The 16,910-nt window shown below is 36.8% G+C and overlaps 1 long non-coding RNA gene across 1 annotated transcript in view; it reads left to right on the top strand.

The window, feature by feature from the left end:
• Positions 1-7,716: 7,716 nt before the first annotated feature.
• The window catches only part of LOC123596038, a 30,734-nt gene continuing 21,540 nt past the window's right edge, over positions 7,717-16,910 (top strand). Inside the window, exon 1 of the long non-coding RNA XR_006711495.1 lies at positions 7,717-7,767. This is a non-coding gene — a long non-coding RNA (uncharacterized LOC123596038). The remainder of the gene's footprint in view (positions 7,768-16,910) is intronic.

Below are 16,910 nucleotides of genomic sequence, written 5' to 3'. Positions count from 1 at the left end.
TGAATCACTAAATTCTATACCTGAAAATAATATTATGTTAAATAACTGGAATTTAAATCAAAGAATAAAATAAAAATAAATAAAAATACATATATAATTGTAAAAAATATTTGGATAAAATATGAGCAATATTTTTAATAATTTTAAAACCCATATTAATTGGGTCACCAAGTGAGTCTTTTTCCCCTCAGCTGATTAAATTACTTCCATTACTTCCATATTCATTTCATTTGGTCAATAAGTAGCAGTAATAATGTTTTGTGTCAGATTTTGTGTCAGTATATTCAGTTATCAAAGCATCAAGTGATTTCAAAATCTTCCTAAAATCCAAGAATTTAACATTTTGACATTAATTCAGCACTAATCCTCTAAGTGACTATGAGTATATATGTTTATTTGTGTTGGGTGATTGTGACTGAATGCTTTACTAGACCTTCCAAATTTTCTGTATTGGGTATGTATCATCTCAATCAGATCAAAATAAACAGACACAAAATTCCATGGGTCCTGCATGTTGGAACATAGCTTTCATGACGAAATCAGTACAGCTAACATATCCAAGATCAGAAAAAGTTTTGAGAAAGCTTCCTGCAATAAATAAAGGCAGAGAAACCAGGTAGTACCATGGGATATAAAACCAACCTAGCTGGAACTTAGTACCAAAAGTATCAGCAGGAATCAAGGACACAAGCACCAACCATGGGTTTCAGCGATATCTCCATTTCTCAGGGGAAGTGAGGACCAGGTCAAACAGAGCCATCATCTCAGGAATTATCTCAAGATAGCAAGCTAGAGATAGCCAAATCCCAAATCCCAAATCAGCAAACTGCTGAATCTTGCTGTAGATGAGCATATTAGGATCTCTATAGAAAGGACAAGTACCTGTCAGTTCCATATACCTCCATGGAAACCCTGACCATGGGAAGCAGAGCCAGAACTTATGTGAAAGGATATTATGTGTTCTACCTGCACAATTCTACTAGGCTTCTTCACTAATCTTGGTCTTAGAACTCTGATTTCTCTAATGGAAAAAGACGTTATCCTAAAGCTTAGAGCAATGGACCTTGGCAAATGCTAAATGTCCTACACAGATGTCCAGGTCTATCTCTCACACTATACAGTGTGCAAAGAGACAAGAGAGAATAACTTCATGAATTAATTTAATAGGGGTCCCTAGAGTTACATAATATCAAGAAAAGGAGGGGCTAAAGCCACACTATCTGTTAAGTGTACAAAGAAACAAATTTGTCCCAGATCTTAGAGGATTAATTAATTTCTAGGTAGGATTTAAGCTGTTCCAACAGTGATAATTGGAATAACTCATTCAGTCCTTCAATTACTATGTCATTGATGGAACAAATATTTGAATAAAAGTAGACTATTTGGAAGATTATTGTAGTAGTTTAGGAAATAGATGAGGGGCGCCTGGGTGGCACAGTCGGTTAAGCGTCCGACTTCAGCCAGGTCACGATCTCGCGGTGCGTGAGTTCGAGCCCCGCGTCGGGCTCTGGGCTGATGGCTCAGAGCCTGGAGCCTGTTTCCGATTCTGTGTCTCCCTCTCTCTCTGCCCCTCCCCCATTCATGCTCTGTCTCTCTCTGTCTCAAAAATAAATAAACGTTGAAAAAAAAATTTAAAAAAAAAAAGAAAAAAAAGGAAATAGATGAGTAGGGTGGAGGTGGGGACAAATGATGGCTTCCAGTGATAAGAAATAAATAAGATAAAAGTAGATAAAATAGATAAGACATAATAACATTGTTTGGTGAATTAATGTCAAGAAGGATTTCCATATTTCTTATTGAGGACTTGTTTGGAGTCCTCCTGTATGGGAGATTATGGAGAGCAAGAAGTTTCAGGGAAATAAGGAATCATGAGTTCAGTTTTAGCATTGTAAAATTTGAAATGCTTCTGAAAAATCCAAGTGTAAATGTCAAGGAGGCAAATAGTTATATAGATCTATAACTCAGAAAAAAAGTCTTGACTCAATATATAAATATGAAAACATTCAGTTTATAGATATTGATTGAAGTTCTGGAAATGGATGTGTGTGGGGAGGTTATGCTAAGAGAAGAAAGTAGGAAAATACTTAGGAACTATGATATTTAAAGATCTTGTAGATAAAAACAGCCAAGAGATAGGGGTGCCTGGGTGGCTCAGTCAGTTGAGTGTCCAACTTCGGCTCAGGTCATGATCTCACAATTCGTGAGTTCGAGCCCCACGTTGGGCTCTGTGCTGATGGCTGGGAGCCTGGAGCCTGCTTCGGTTTCTGTGTCTCCCTCTCTCTGCCCCTCCTCTGCTCATGCTCTGTCTGTCTCTCTCTCTCTCTCAAAAATAAATAAACATTAAAAAAATTAAAAAAAAACAGCCAAGAGACAAGGCTGAATAGTAAAGAAATGGTAAGAAGAAAACCAAGAGGAGTGTATTATGGAACAAAGGATCATACTGTTGAAAAATTAAGTAACATTAAATTAAGATTCTATAGTTTTATTGAAGTGGATCCGCCATGTTCAAATCAATAAATTGGATTGGAGTGGGTTAAAGAGTGAAGAAATGTAAAGAAAATGGAAGTTCTAGGCAGCTCCTGAGAAAGAATGTTTTCTCTATTTTAAACATGGGAAAAAGGAGGATGGCTGAGGATTCAGAGAGGTATTTATGTTTAGTGGTGGGAGGTTGAAGGAGTTCCAGAATGCTGGCTTTTACTTTCTACAGGAAGTAAGAGATTTCTGAAACTGTTTAGTATGGTGAAGTAGGAGAGGCTGGGAGTCTGGATAGAATGGATAGAACTGAAATTGTTATTATGGAAAGTAGGACAATTAGCCAAATAGGAAAACATCATTTAAAATTTAAGCAGTGTTTATACTAGTGAACCAGAATTGTGGATGATCTTATTCCAATCTGGTTGTGTGATTGCCTTCAGCAATGATCACTTGCCCAGGCGGAGATAGAGAGAACAGGCGGGCTCATTGGAATAGAGGCAAAGAGTTTCAGGTTTGAAGGAGTGACTGAAACAAGGGAATATGTAATCTAATCTGAAGAGAGAAGGAGGTAAAGAAAGGTGGTAGTGATGGGTAATGAGAAAAATGAGATATCAGTGAGTTGAAAACCTCAATAAGGCCAAAGAAAGAAAATAAATGATTATACAAGCATTCTGGAAGGTAGTATGTTGGGGTTGGAGGATAGAATGTTTCAAATGGAAATGGGAGAGTTAGGGTGACTGCAGAGGGTGAGATTAGATGGATGAGTGATGCTGGAGAAGATGTTACTTTCAGTGAGATGCAGCAGGATTGGAGGAGTCTGTGGACCAGGAATGGAAGTCTTCACTAATGTGGATTTCATAAGGTGAGCTAATGCTATTCAGAGGGAAGCCTGGAGCGCCGTAGAGCTGGAAAAATAAAAAGGCATTTCACAAGCCTTCACCATAGGTGAGAATTAGTCTGGAGTCTGTGTTTTGTCAATTACATCCCAAAGGGGATGGCAGAGGAAGCAGTGTCTACCAGAGAGCAAGTTGGAGGAAATAGGGAAATGTAATACCTACTTAAAATTGAGGCTGGCATCAAAGACTTAGATGATTGTACTGCAGTCATAGGAAGCAGAAGAAGGTTCAACCTGAAGCATCTGGATCTAAGTTGCTATACTTAGCCTTTGTTTATTTATATATTCAGAATATAAGATAACAGAGCCAAAATCTATATAACTCACAGAGGCAAAGTTAACGTGCAAATTCATGGAATCTCCTAATGAATGAATAAAGAGGATTTCATTCTCAGGCAAAAAAATAATAATAAACTACACTAAAAATGACAAACAAAAGGATCTTGGAATTTATAAAAGAAAGGAAGGAGAAAGAAAAGAAGGAAGAAAAGAATGAAGCCCAGTGACTACCATTTTCTCTGACATTACCTTCAAAACAAATAAAAATACATTTCAACAATTATACACATACATTGAATTGACTTCTTTACCAGCATCACTTCTCTATGTTTTACAATCTCCTATTTTTTATTCCCAAGGGTGTAAGTCCTTGCTTCATTTATCTAAAACACGCTAAATATGTTTACTGGCTAGGCAGCATCTAATTATTCTCTTAACTATTTCTTTGAGTGCAAATCCTAATTGTTGAGTTTGGTAGTCTTTTCTAAGCTTGGATTTTCTTAAATATTTGATGATTGAGTTTATTTTATTTATTTTTAATGTTTAAGTATTTATTTATTTATTTATTTATTTATTTATTTATTTAGAAAGAGAGAGAGAACATGAGCAGGGGAGGGGCAGAGAGAGGGAGAATGAGAATCCCAAGTAGGCTCCGTGCTGTCAGCACAGAACCCTATGCGGAGCTTGAACTCAGGAAACGTGAGATCATGACCAGAACTGAAATCAAGAGTCGGTTGCTAAACTGACTGAGCCACCCAGATGGCCCTGGTGATGAAGTTTATTGTAACACATATTTGCAACACTTTCCACATTTTTTTAACTGCACCATTCTAAAACAGCCATGGGCCTCATGGGGTGACTGACCTCAAATACCTGTGTTAGTTCTATTTCTAATGATAGTCATGAATTGTAGATGCAAGTTCCCTTCTACTTTCCTTATTTTGGTGGGGAATTCATTTCAGTTCTTGTTTATTGATAGTTCCCTTTCTTACTTTCCGGCATGATATGTACTTATTTCTTTTGATAATGGTTCTATTGTTTCTGAGTTTGACAGATATAGAAGAAATGAAGTATGAATGTAGTGTACTATTTTGGAATTAGAAATCTTAAGAAAAGTACACATACACCTAGAAATGATTCATTAAATGTGATGAGAACCAGAGCTTTATCAATGCTACTTTTATTCAAATTAAAAGATTAATTAAGAAAAGCACTGCCCAATGTAAATTATCTAATTAAAAATTAAAGTTATTATTATCCACTTATATGGTGAGTCAGTTTTCAATCATATTATTTCCAGTTTTCTATAAATGCAGAATCATGGTATATGCTTATTGGTTTCAAACTTCTGCTACTTATTTGTAAAATTCTAAGAGCTCATTCGATTTTTTTAAAGATTTGTTTTCTCATTGAATTATACATTTGGTTTCTCTCCAAGTCTACTTAATTTGATAGAATGTCTGGAATCACACTCTATTATAAAATAAAATAAAGGCGGCCTAAACTCTCGCAGGAAAACAACTTAATTAGTCCATGAATATTAAAAAGGGAAATTGTATCTGAACTTACTAGGTTGTATGCTAACCTAAGAACCAAGCAGGTGAGCTTATGTATTTCAACACAAACTATATACATCCAAACCCATAAGATAATAACCTATTTTGAAAATCTGAAGTGAAGGTAATATTTCAGCTATATTGATCTACAGTTTCAGTATTTGCTTTTTTCTTGTCATAATCATACATCTATTGCATTAAAAATTATAGGAGGAATCACAAACATCGTATCCTTGAAAGATGCAGCATACTTGGGAACTGAAGCCCTACATGGCTATGCTGAAATTCTGAAATACTTCACAATCAAATCTGAAAACTTAAGACCACATAACATTAAAATGTTGGGGTCACCTGGATTCTTTTACATTTCCTATTTGAAATCCTTATCCCCCAAATCTGAAAAGTCTGAAAAAGTAGCATTATTGTGAACTGACAGATACAAGTGGGTCCTAGAAACATTACACAGATTGCTCAAGGTTAGAGAGTGGTGGTTAATGGTCAGATCAGGGTTCAAAGCCAAGTGTGTTTATCTCTAATATCTATTATTCCCCTATAGCACAGACTACATGATGGCCAGGGATCTAGTATTTTTCTTACTCAGGTCTTATATTTCAATAACACACACACACACACACACACACACATATATATATATACACTGAATATACATGTTATATGTGAATATATGTGACTATAAATATGTGTTTATAACTCTTCCTGTGCAAAAACCTAGAAACAGGTATATATGTACATACATATGCATGAAATAGGTATATATGTACACACATGCATATATTCATAGGCAGAGGTTTTTTTATTCATTTAACAAACACTTCTTGAATAACTGTGTGTAGGCAAGTTGAGCAACTTACAAATGTGAACTTAGCTCCATCTTTTCTTTTAGCTCAAAGTATCAAAAATTGGAAACCAATAAACCTCAGTGCTAATTTTATGTGTAATAGAAATCTTTGTTTATGAAAAGGGAATAAACATTAATATAATCCTAGAGTTTGAAGATTTGTTTTGCGTATGCATCTTATTACAATATTTATTTTATCTTTCTTCCAGGTATTTTTGGTTAGAATTTAAAGCAACACAACCTTTTTTCCATACAATTGTTTTATTGATAAACCCTCAATTAAAACTTATAAAAGAGAATAAAAGGAAAATTAATGCCAGAGATCCTTCAGAAGTCCATTCATGTGCAATGCCCAATTTTCCCCAATTATTACCATTTGCCTTCTTGTACAGAACATCCTGCAACATTTGCCAAGTACCTTTTAGAATCGCAATCAAAAAATAAAAGTGAACTTCAATGATTTTTGGCTCATGTAGATAGTGTCCTCAGTAGCAGCTTATGGCTTTGATTTGCCCCAGTGGAATGTTGTTTCCGGAAAGAGGGTGCATGAATCACTTTTATGGGCTAAGAGTCTTTCTCTGCACGTCACCTTGCATTATTAATGGCTGATTCAATTTTGCTGGCTAGAATTAGAGTTCTTTCTAGGGTAAGGTTAAATTCAAGTAGCTCTCTTATGATTTCCTATATGGTCAACCATTAGTATTATTTAGACCCAGAGCATTTTATTTCTCTTTTACATAAGTTTGAATATATTCTTAATTTCAATGTCAGCTTCTGGGATATACTTTTGGCACTTCTTCTGATACAGTACTTTAAGACATGGGCTCTGTAGTCAGACACACCTGGATTTGATTCCTGGATCTATCGTTTAAGCTTTATAACCTTGAACATGTTAATATCGCTAAGGCACAATTTCCTTGTTTCAAAAATAAGGAACGAAACAACATATCTTATTGGAGTTAATGTAAGGATGAAGAAGATAATAAAATCTCCTAGTAGGGTTCTTGGCAATGTAGGAAGCTTTTAATAAATGATAGGTTTAATAATTTGTCAGACACTGTTACATTAAGCAATCAACAAAAACACAGCCATAATTCAAGTTCAAAAACTAACACAGGTCTAAATTATCTTTGCATAAGAATTTTTATTTTCTTGCTCTTTCAAGTGTAGGGTTACATTCTATTTTCATATTTAGTTCACAGTTATTAATTGGACAACTGCTACATGTGTTGCAACATAATATTAGGGGCTTTATGATTCCAAACATTAAGGGATTTAAATCTATCTGAAATGGAAAAATCAGGATGTATGAAGCTGTGAATAATGTAAATGATACATATATACATGTTGCATTGTGTCATAGGAAAAATGAATATAAGAATTAAAAAGAAGAAAATGAATAAAAAGGAAGATTTTATATATTCAAGAAAGGCTTGGTAAAGGACTTAGGAACCTGAGTATAATCTTGAAAGGTAGTTGTAGTTTCTTTTTCTTTTTCTTTTTTTAAATACTTATTCATTTTTGAGAGAAAGAGAGCAACAGAGCACAAGTGGGGTAGAGGCAGAGAGAAGGACACACAGAATCCCAAACAGACTCCAGGCTCTGAGCTGTCAACACAGAGCCCAACACAAGGCTCAACCCCATGGACTGTTGAGATCATGACCTGAGCCGAAGTCGGACACTCAACTGACTGAGCCACCCAGGTGCCACACGGTAGTTGTAATTCCTATAATAACTGGAAAATAGTCAATTTGTACAGCTTATGAAAGAATGAATATGAGTATGTCTCACTCACAAAGACTTGGAGTTAAATAGATTTAATATACATACTTATATATCTACGTATACTTATATTTAATATAGATACTCACACACACACAATCTCTCTTTCTCTCTTTCATAAGTAGATTAGAAAATTTTTGTTGCTTGCTTAGGTAATACTAGTCAGTAGTTAAGTTCAAACTGATGTCTAGGTGTTCTGTTCCTGTCTCCTTTTTTGCTGCAATATGTTGAATGAGCAAGCCTTCAAAAGCTTCTTGAATTATTTATATAAAATATGGACAATCCTATCTTACTGCATAAGGCCATTTCCATTTAGAGATATTAGGACTGTTAAGATTTCGCTTATATTCAGCCATCTCAATGGCTAATTCTTTCACCATCAGCTTCAGCAGTGTGCTAGAGCTGGATTCTACAAGTTGCTGAAAGTCTCAAATCTGTGTTCAGTGAGGTCACACCGGTAGCTTGAAAAAAAGCCATGGTGGGAGTATTCACACCATGGTAACAAATGTTATAAATTATGACTTTTTTTCTGAGGAGAAACATTTTCCAGCACACCACCATTTGTAATAATGAATTCTGTACAATTCCACTATTAAAATGGCTAAAAATATAAAATTACATTTTTGATGTCAGATAACTGGACTTTAGAGTAAGATATGGAAAGGTCAAAGAAATATTAGCCTTTGAAGGAAAAGTGCTGAACATGGAGGAAGTATTAGGTTCTACTAGAAGATTCTCTTATAAGTAAAGAGGAACAGTTTTGATATATAATGCATGTGGAATTTGCAATTGTAGTAAGTTTTGTAATCTATATAAATTTACACATAGTAAATAGAAATAACATACGATGGATAGATCATTCTGTCCCAGGAATGCAAGGTCATTACTGTTCCAAAAAATCTATAAATTTAATCTGTTATTCATCGATTGGTAAAATATTTAAAAAAATGATTACTTCAATAGATGAAGATAATGCACTTGATTAGTGATTAGGCACAATGGGATAATGGCATATGCAAGCAACATATAGAAAAATTGAATACTTTCTTTTGTATAAGTAAATAATAGTTACAAAATATAATCATTACCCATGACCGACAAAGATGTTCTATTTTATAAATGTAAACATACGCCCTGAAGATTATGCTGCAAACATTAACCAGATAACATACTGTGGGTGATTTTTCTTTCTGCATTAGAATTTTCTCTATTTTAAAAATTTCTCTACAGTGAAACATTTAGACGATGTAGATTATGAAAATTAGGAAAAGAAAATATAGAGACCAGACCTCATTCACAACAGTAATGAAAATTTAAATTTTTAAGAGGAGCTTTATTTTTTTTTAATTTTTAATGTTTTTTATTTATTTTGAGAGAGAGAGCAAAAGAGCATGAGTGGGGGAGGGACAGAGAGAGAGGGAGAGAGAATCTTAGGCAGGCTCCAGGCTCTGAGCTGTCAGCACAGAGCCCCATGTGGGGCCACAATTCATGAACCGTGAGATCATGACCTGGGCCAAAATCAAGAGTCAGATGTTTAACCGACTGAGCCACCCAGGCGCCCCGTTCAAGAGTAGCTTTAAACGAGAAGAAATTAAAATTAAAATTACATCATTCCTTAATGTGTAAGTATAAAAAGGAAGAGTAGGAGAAGGAAATGAAAGAAGAGAGAAGAGCAGAAGAATATTCAAGGAATAATATGAATTTTACTGAAGTGTGGCATGGGACAAAACGAGAAAGAAACAAAAACTAACTTTAATAATAGTATCTTCCTGATATGACCATATGTGTTTTGTTTTTATTCTACATACTTGAAAAAATATCTTCCTATCTTTTAAAGCATGTGTGAATTATTGCAATTTTATTTTTAATATTTAAAGAAAAGGGGGCGCCCAGGTGGCTCAGTCGTTAAGCGTCTGACTTCAGTTCAGGTCATGATCTTGCAGTTTATGCATTCAGGAGCCCCGTGTTAGGGTCTGTGCTGACAGCTCAGAGCCTGGAGCCTGCTTGGGATTCTGTGTCTCCCCCTCTCTCTCTCTGCCCTTCCCCACTCATGCTCTGTCTCTCTCTCTCTCTGTCTCTCTCTGTCTCTTTCTGCCTCTCTCTCAAAAATAAACATTAAAAATTTAATATTTAAAGAAAAGATGTTATATGGTTTACTTTCTCAAAGGTCCCAGGACTTCCAGCAGGAATTCTCTTCAACCACACCACACTCCCAAACTTTTTGTATATGGCTGATCTCCCTCATTATTTAGGTCTTGGAGGTGATCCTTAACAGTTTTATGTAATATGAACCAACAGCAGTAGATATTCCTGCATCTTTTTTTCTTTTATTGTCCTTACCACAGTGATAAGCACATGTTATTTTACTTATATACATGTTAAATGCCTCCTTTTCTCTCATTTATCCACTCCAAAGGGGAGGTCACCTTTCCGTTTTATTCACCAATGCATAATCACCGCTAGGCACAAGGACGGGCACATTAGGTAGGAACTCAATAAATACCTTTGAATGAATAAATATATAAACCAGGAAAGTGAAATTATAATACAGTTCGGAGACATAATTAAAAATCTATAAGTACAAAATAAACATTGATTTGCCGGGACAAATCATTGCAAATTTGTCATCACAAAATGGGCCATTAGTGTCCTGATTTTTTTTTTCCTTTTTGATACTCTTTTATTACTACTCTGCATTGAGATGTGCTATTCCCAAACCTGAAACATGGCCATATCATATGAGAAAAGAGTAAATAAATATGTTTTTAACATAATGTAAGCACCAGAACTGGTCTAAGGCGAGGCAACTGATGGCGTCCAGGGAACACAATGTGAGCAGGCATTCACTCCTAGGTTTGTGCAAACCCTGACCCTCAACCTTCATGACCTTGCGAGTAAGTGCCTCCTTAAACTTTGCATTCTAGGGGCCTCACGTGTCTCATTCTGTGGCTCTGAAAGTTTATCTATTATTTATCCTTTCTATAAGTTCATCCTTGAAAGAGAAAAGAGTGCATTTCCAGGCTGTTTTAGCTTGCCAACCATGGGCTTCATGAATGCCCCTCCCTTCATACACAGATTCCATTCTGTCTCTCAACCACCTGCCAGACCCACAAACCAGAACTTCTTAAGAGATATTTTTTTAAAGTTTATTTATTTATTTTCAGAGAGACAGAGAGAGCACAAATGAGCAGGGGAGGGGCAGAGAGAGAGGTAGAATCCCAAGCAGGCTTCACACTGTCAGTATAGAGCCTGACACGGGGCTCAAACTCAGGAACTGTGAGGTCTTAACCTGAGCCGAAATCAAGAGTCGGCTGCTTAACCGACAGAGTCACCCAGGTGCCTCATAACAAAACCTCTATGTTAGGCAGAGCCCTCCATTTCCTTTGCTCCAACCCCATACTGCTAACTATGGCCAAGCTTAAAGGCTGCACTACACATTTTTGCTATGCTATACAACCTTACCTGTTCTATGAGACTTGCTTATTCTTTTCATCTCCATCACTTTTTGCAAGCCAGAGATTACAAATGGGCATAGACACTGTCCTTTGCTTTTGCCATACCTAATTCTAACTACTTCCTGATGTTTAAAAATGGCAATTTTACATAAAAATCCAGAACAGAAAATCTCAAAAACAACAACAAAAAAAAGAATATCTGACAAGAGTACACCATCTTTTAATGCATGGCTCCATTAAGCTGGAACTTTCTTATTATCCGACTGAAATAAATGTCTTCCTTAGAAGCTGCCAATGAGCTTACTATGGACAAAAAAAATTTCCTCTCAGTTTTCAATTAATTTCAGAGATCTGCAGCATTTTCCAATGATGCTTAGCAGCTGTATATTAAAACCCTTGTGAAATATTGACAATGGGATGTGGGGAGCCTCCTCTCTTTCTAGCAAATGTAAGTTACTGCTCAACTCACTCCAAAAAACACAAGATCAAGCCTTTCCACATCACGTTTGTGGACACAAACTCTCATGCTGAACAATGTCCCTTTAACATCTCAGTCACCCCTGGAACTAGTATTATTCTTTTAATATAATTTTATTTATTTGTAAAACATTTAAAAATTCATTAAACTTTTTATTGAAGTGACATTAACATACAATGTTATATTAGTTTCAGGTGTACAATAGAATGATTTGATAATTCTGTACATTACTTATTGCTTACCACAATAAGCATAGCCACAATCTATCACCATACAATGTTAGTATTAACTATGTTCCCTATGCTGTATTTTCAATCTCTGTGACTTATTTATTTTGTAACTGGAAGTTTGTGCTTCTTAATCCCCTTTATCTGTTTTGCCCATACTCTCACCCACTTCCCCTGTGGCAACCACCCGTTTATTCTCTGTATTTAGGAGCTTGTTTGTTTTTTGTTTGTTTTGTGTCTTAGATTCCACATTTTTTCTTTCTTAGAAACCTCCTCAGATAAATATCTAAGTTCACCACAAACAAGTTCCACTTCCCACAAAACAGTAAGCGCAATTCAGCCAAGTGCTTTGCCACTTTATAACATAGATTGCCTTACCTCCAGCTTCCGATTAACGTTCCTCATTTGCATCTGGGAGCTCATGAGCATCATCTGTAAATGTTCAGACTTCTACCAACAGTCCCATCAAGGCAATCCATCCTTTTCTGCATTCACCTTAAAACCCTTCCTGCCTCTCCCATCCCACTTCCACATTTGTAGGTATTGGTTACAGCAGCGTCCCGCTTTTCAATACCAAAATCTGTGTTCATTTGCTACGGCTGTGTCAACAAAATAGACACTAGACTGGGTGGCTTAAGCAACAGAAATTTATTTTTTTCAGAACTCTGGAGTTGGAAGTCCAAGATCAAGGTGTCAGGAGCTTTGGTTTCTCCTGAAGCATCTCTTCCTGGCTTGCAGACAGCACCTTCTTGCTGTGTCCTCACATGGCCTTTCTCTGTGCGTGTCCATCCCTTGTGTCTCTTCCTCTTCTTATAAGGACACACGTCTTATTGGAGTAGGGCCCTGCCTTGTGATTTAATGTAACCTAATTGCTATCTCTAAGCACAGTCACATCTTGAAGTGTTCTGGGGTCGGGGGGGGGGGGCGGTTAGGACTTCAGCATATGAATTTGCAGAACAATATGATTCAGTCCTAACACTTATTTTCTCCATTTAATTTTGAGACCCGACCACCACCACCACCACTGCGGGAAAAAGAGACATTGGTTTATGAACAAATCTGCTCAAGTCCTGGTGTTCTTCAGTGAGGGCTACCACTTTAAGAGGCACCTGAGGGTCACAAACCAGTGTCACTGATGCTGCTGGTGCCCTACGTTGCACTGCTTCCCAGCCCACGGTGGTGCCACCCAGACACCTCCACCTTAAACAGAACACTGTAATGATCTCCCATGAGCAAAACAGCACTATGTTCCTCCAGTCCTTACTAAGGCCTGAATCTTGATAAATCCTGTGAGGTTTTTCCAAATTGGGAAAACTTTTTATTTTTCCTTTGATATGGTTCAAACCTGTCCACGAGGCTAGTTTCAGGAGCACGTGTGTTTCCCTTCATCTTGCCTCTGTGATACATTGGACCATTAATGGTAATTCTTCACTACCCTACATCAACATGCCTGCCATATACCTCGTGCTGGACAGAATATACCTTCTGGCTCCTTAATGTTAGGCTTGGTCACATGACTTGCCTTGGCCCATGTGATACCGACATGTACAACAGAAGCAGAAGCCTTAGATGACTGCATGGTTTGGCTTACCTCTTATGGTTCAGAAATCTGCCATAATTTTTCATAACAGCTGATGCCCCATCAACTTGTCCCTAGAACAAACCACATGAAATAAATATGAACCTTGAACCCAGCTGATATCCTAGAGCTAGGTTTAGCTTATACACAGCCTGAAGCATGCTGCTCAATGGACCCAGCTTAGATCAGCAAACCATTCAATGTCCTGACCTGTGAGCATATGAATAAATCTTTCTTGTTGCAAGCCACTGTAGTTTGGGGTGTTTTTTTATATGTTTTGTTGTTGACAATGGCTGACTGATTCAATATCTAAAGAAAGTGAATAACAACTGTCCTCCTTGAGACCCCTTCCATCATTCACAGAAAATAAAGCCAGCAGATAACTGGAGCCATCTGTTCACCAGTTTTTTAGATATACGCAGATCCTAAATTTCAGTTTAGCAGACTTTAAATCACAGTCTCAGCAAGGAATGTTGCTTCATGTAACCTTACTATTAAGGATGGCTTCCTCACTTTTCATGGATTCATAGGTCTTATTAGGGCTGGAAATCACAGTAGAAGCCACACCATAACCCTCCAACTGATGAAATATTTGAGACCCACAGAGGAAAAATTATTTACATGAAGCCACACTATAAGACAACAACAGTTACAACATTACACATTGGGTTTCCTGACTCCTAATCCAGAACTTTTCTATAATGATTCTCACAGCATAGTTGGGGATTAGGAAAACTACCTGTGAAAGATATTTATTAAAAGCATTCATGGTGACAATGAACTTGCTCAGGAATTCCCTGATTAGATAATGCCATTATCATCCTATTTTTGTAGTTTCCTTCAAGGTCAATCTTAGATGATTTTGACCCAGATTTTGATGTGGAACTTGACTGTAAAGGCATATTTTACTGAAAGGGAGTAAGAGCCATGAAGAATAATCAACTACACCAAATATTGAGATCTGTAAATTGCTTGAAAACCTCCAGTCATTAAATTAAATCTCCTCAGTCATTCTTCTTGCTAAGGATTCATCTAGAAAGATGCACTAAAAAGAACCACATCAATTGTAGTTGCTTTCTTTCTACTCTTGATTTTTTCAATTACAAAGGAAAAATGTTAGAATTCTGGGAGGGATAATATTGCTTATATTATTTGAGGGGAAATTTTAACAATACTTAAATGTAAAATATGCATCTGTGTGATGGACTTGTTTCTTGTTATATTGTAATTTTCTAAAAATTCTGCAAATGTGTGTTTAAACTGGGGACATGGTAATGGGATGTGGTAATGGGACAGAGAAGCAAAATTGTTAAGAAGGGTCATCTGTTTTTACAGGCAATGTGAACGTTTAAGGTTTGCATGTTGTTTTCCTTTCTCTCAATGCAAAGCAATATTGCACGTTTTTTTGAGCTCAGATTCTATAATCATACTATCTGCCTTTGACTTGGGTTCTGTCAATTATTATTTGAACAATCAGAGAAATTTTCTTGCCTCTTTGTTCATCTGTTGGCTGCTTTGTAACCTGAAGGAAATAATAATAACACCAACATGGAGAGTTGTTTTAAGACATTAATTCATTCTATAAGTATTTTTCGTTGAGCGCCTACTATCTGCCAGACATTGTTTCTCTAGGTACTTGAGCTACATGAATGAACAAAAGTGGCAAGTATCTCTGCTGTCATAAAATTTACATTCTAAAGGCAAAGACAGACAGTAAAAAAAAAATCTAATAAGTGAGTAATGATATATGGTGTACTTGAAAGCCATAAGTAAAAGTTTAGCATGGTAAAAAGAATCAAGAGCATTGAAGGAAGGGGTAGCTTGCAATTTAAAATAAATTGGTTGGATAGATTTCACTGAGAAAATGCCTTTTGAGAAATGACCTATAGAAGATGATTGCAAAGTCTGGGGAGAGCGCTCATAGCTGAAGGAATAACTTCAGGTGCCTAAGGCTCCTAAGATGGGAGCAGGAGATAATGGGTATGGAAACAGAAGCTCAAGAATATTAAGTGACTTGATCCAGTTTGGATGAATCTAAGTGAAAGAGTGTATCAGCAGGTGTGGAATATAATGGGCAGAGGAAAAAATATTTTCAGTCATTAGAAAACTCACATACTCAATGTCTTCCAACTTTCCCATCAAACCCATTCTGATAATGTATATAACTTACAACAAGTGAATAAACTTATTCTACTCATGAATGTTCAAAATAATTTGAGATCATGAATCCAACACCCCTATATTTGAATTTTTCAAGGTTTAGTCTCAGAGGGGAGAATTCGAGTGCTCAAGTATACAAAAGCCCAATAGCCCTTTGGGGACAGTGAACACAACCTCTCACTGTAGCAGACAGTCTAAGATGGCCCAATTATCCACGTCTCCTGGTACTCCTGCCCTTCTCTATTCACCTCCCCTTGAGTAGGGGTGGGACCTGTGACTTGCTTCTGGCCAATAGAATACAACAAAAATGATGGGATAGAAACAATTATGTGGACATTATTATGTTACATAAGATTATAATGTCCACCTTGCTGGAAGAATCTCTCCCTTGCTGGCTTTGAAAAAGCAAGCTGCCTTATTGAGAAAGCCACAGAGCAAGGAACTGAGGACAGTCTCTGGTCAGCAGCCAAGAAGAAACTGAAGCTTATGAACGGATGATCTGTGAGGAATTGGATTCTACCAACAACCATATGAGCTTGGAGAACTATATCTTTCCCAAGTTGAGCCTCGGATGAGAATGGAATCATGGCTGACACTTAAATGGTAACCATCAAGAAGACCCAGAGAAGCTAGGCTCAGACTCAACCAATAGAAACTGTGAAATAATACCTGTATGTGGTTTCAAGCCACTATGCTTGTGGTAATTTGTTACACAGCAGAAGACAACTAATTCACTTACCCACTTCACTACAGACCTGTTTGAAGTAAGTTATACAGAAGCAAACCAAGACTGTCATTAGAGTGTATGACTCAGACCTACTTCAAGAGAAAATCTGCTGCAAGGAGGGTAGTTAACCAAGCCTGCAGCTACTACACTTTGGGGACCCACTGCAGTGTTCTCACCCCTCCTGTCTTCCTCCTACTACCCCAGGCTCCTCTCAGCCAATGGCTGAACAATGACTAGTGATATTAGAGCTGAGACATTTCTGCCCAATGTGGGACTCCTCTAAAGATTAATCTTTGCTCTGGACACTCCATCAACCTAGCTGACACTTTCTCAGAACTCTACAGCAATCAGAGTCTCTTCTCTCTTTCCCTTCTCCTTCACAGTGTCAGACTAGCATTGTGATCTGAAGCCTCTCTCCCTTTCTTTCATTCTTCTTAT

The sequence above is a fragment of the Leopardus geoffroyi genome, chromosome B1 (assembly GCF_018350155.1).
Source record: "Leopardus geoffroyi isolate Oge1 chromosome B1, O.geoffroyi_Oge1_pat1.0, whole genome shotgun sequence".
Lineage (NCBI taxonomy): Eukaryota > Metazoa > Chordata > Mammalia > Carnivora > Felidae > Leopardus > Leopardus geoffroyi.
Note: the sequence above shows the minus strand (reverse complement) of the source record. Positions and strands in the feature narration are given on the sequence as shown.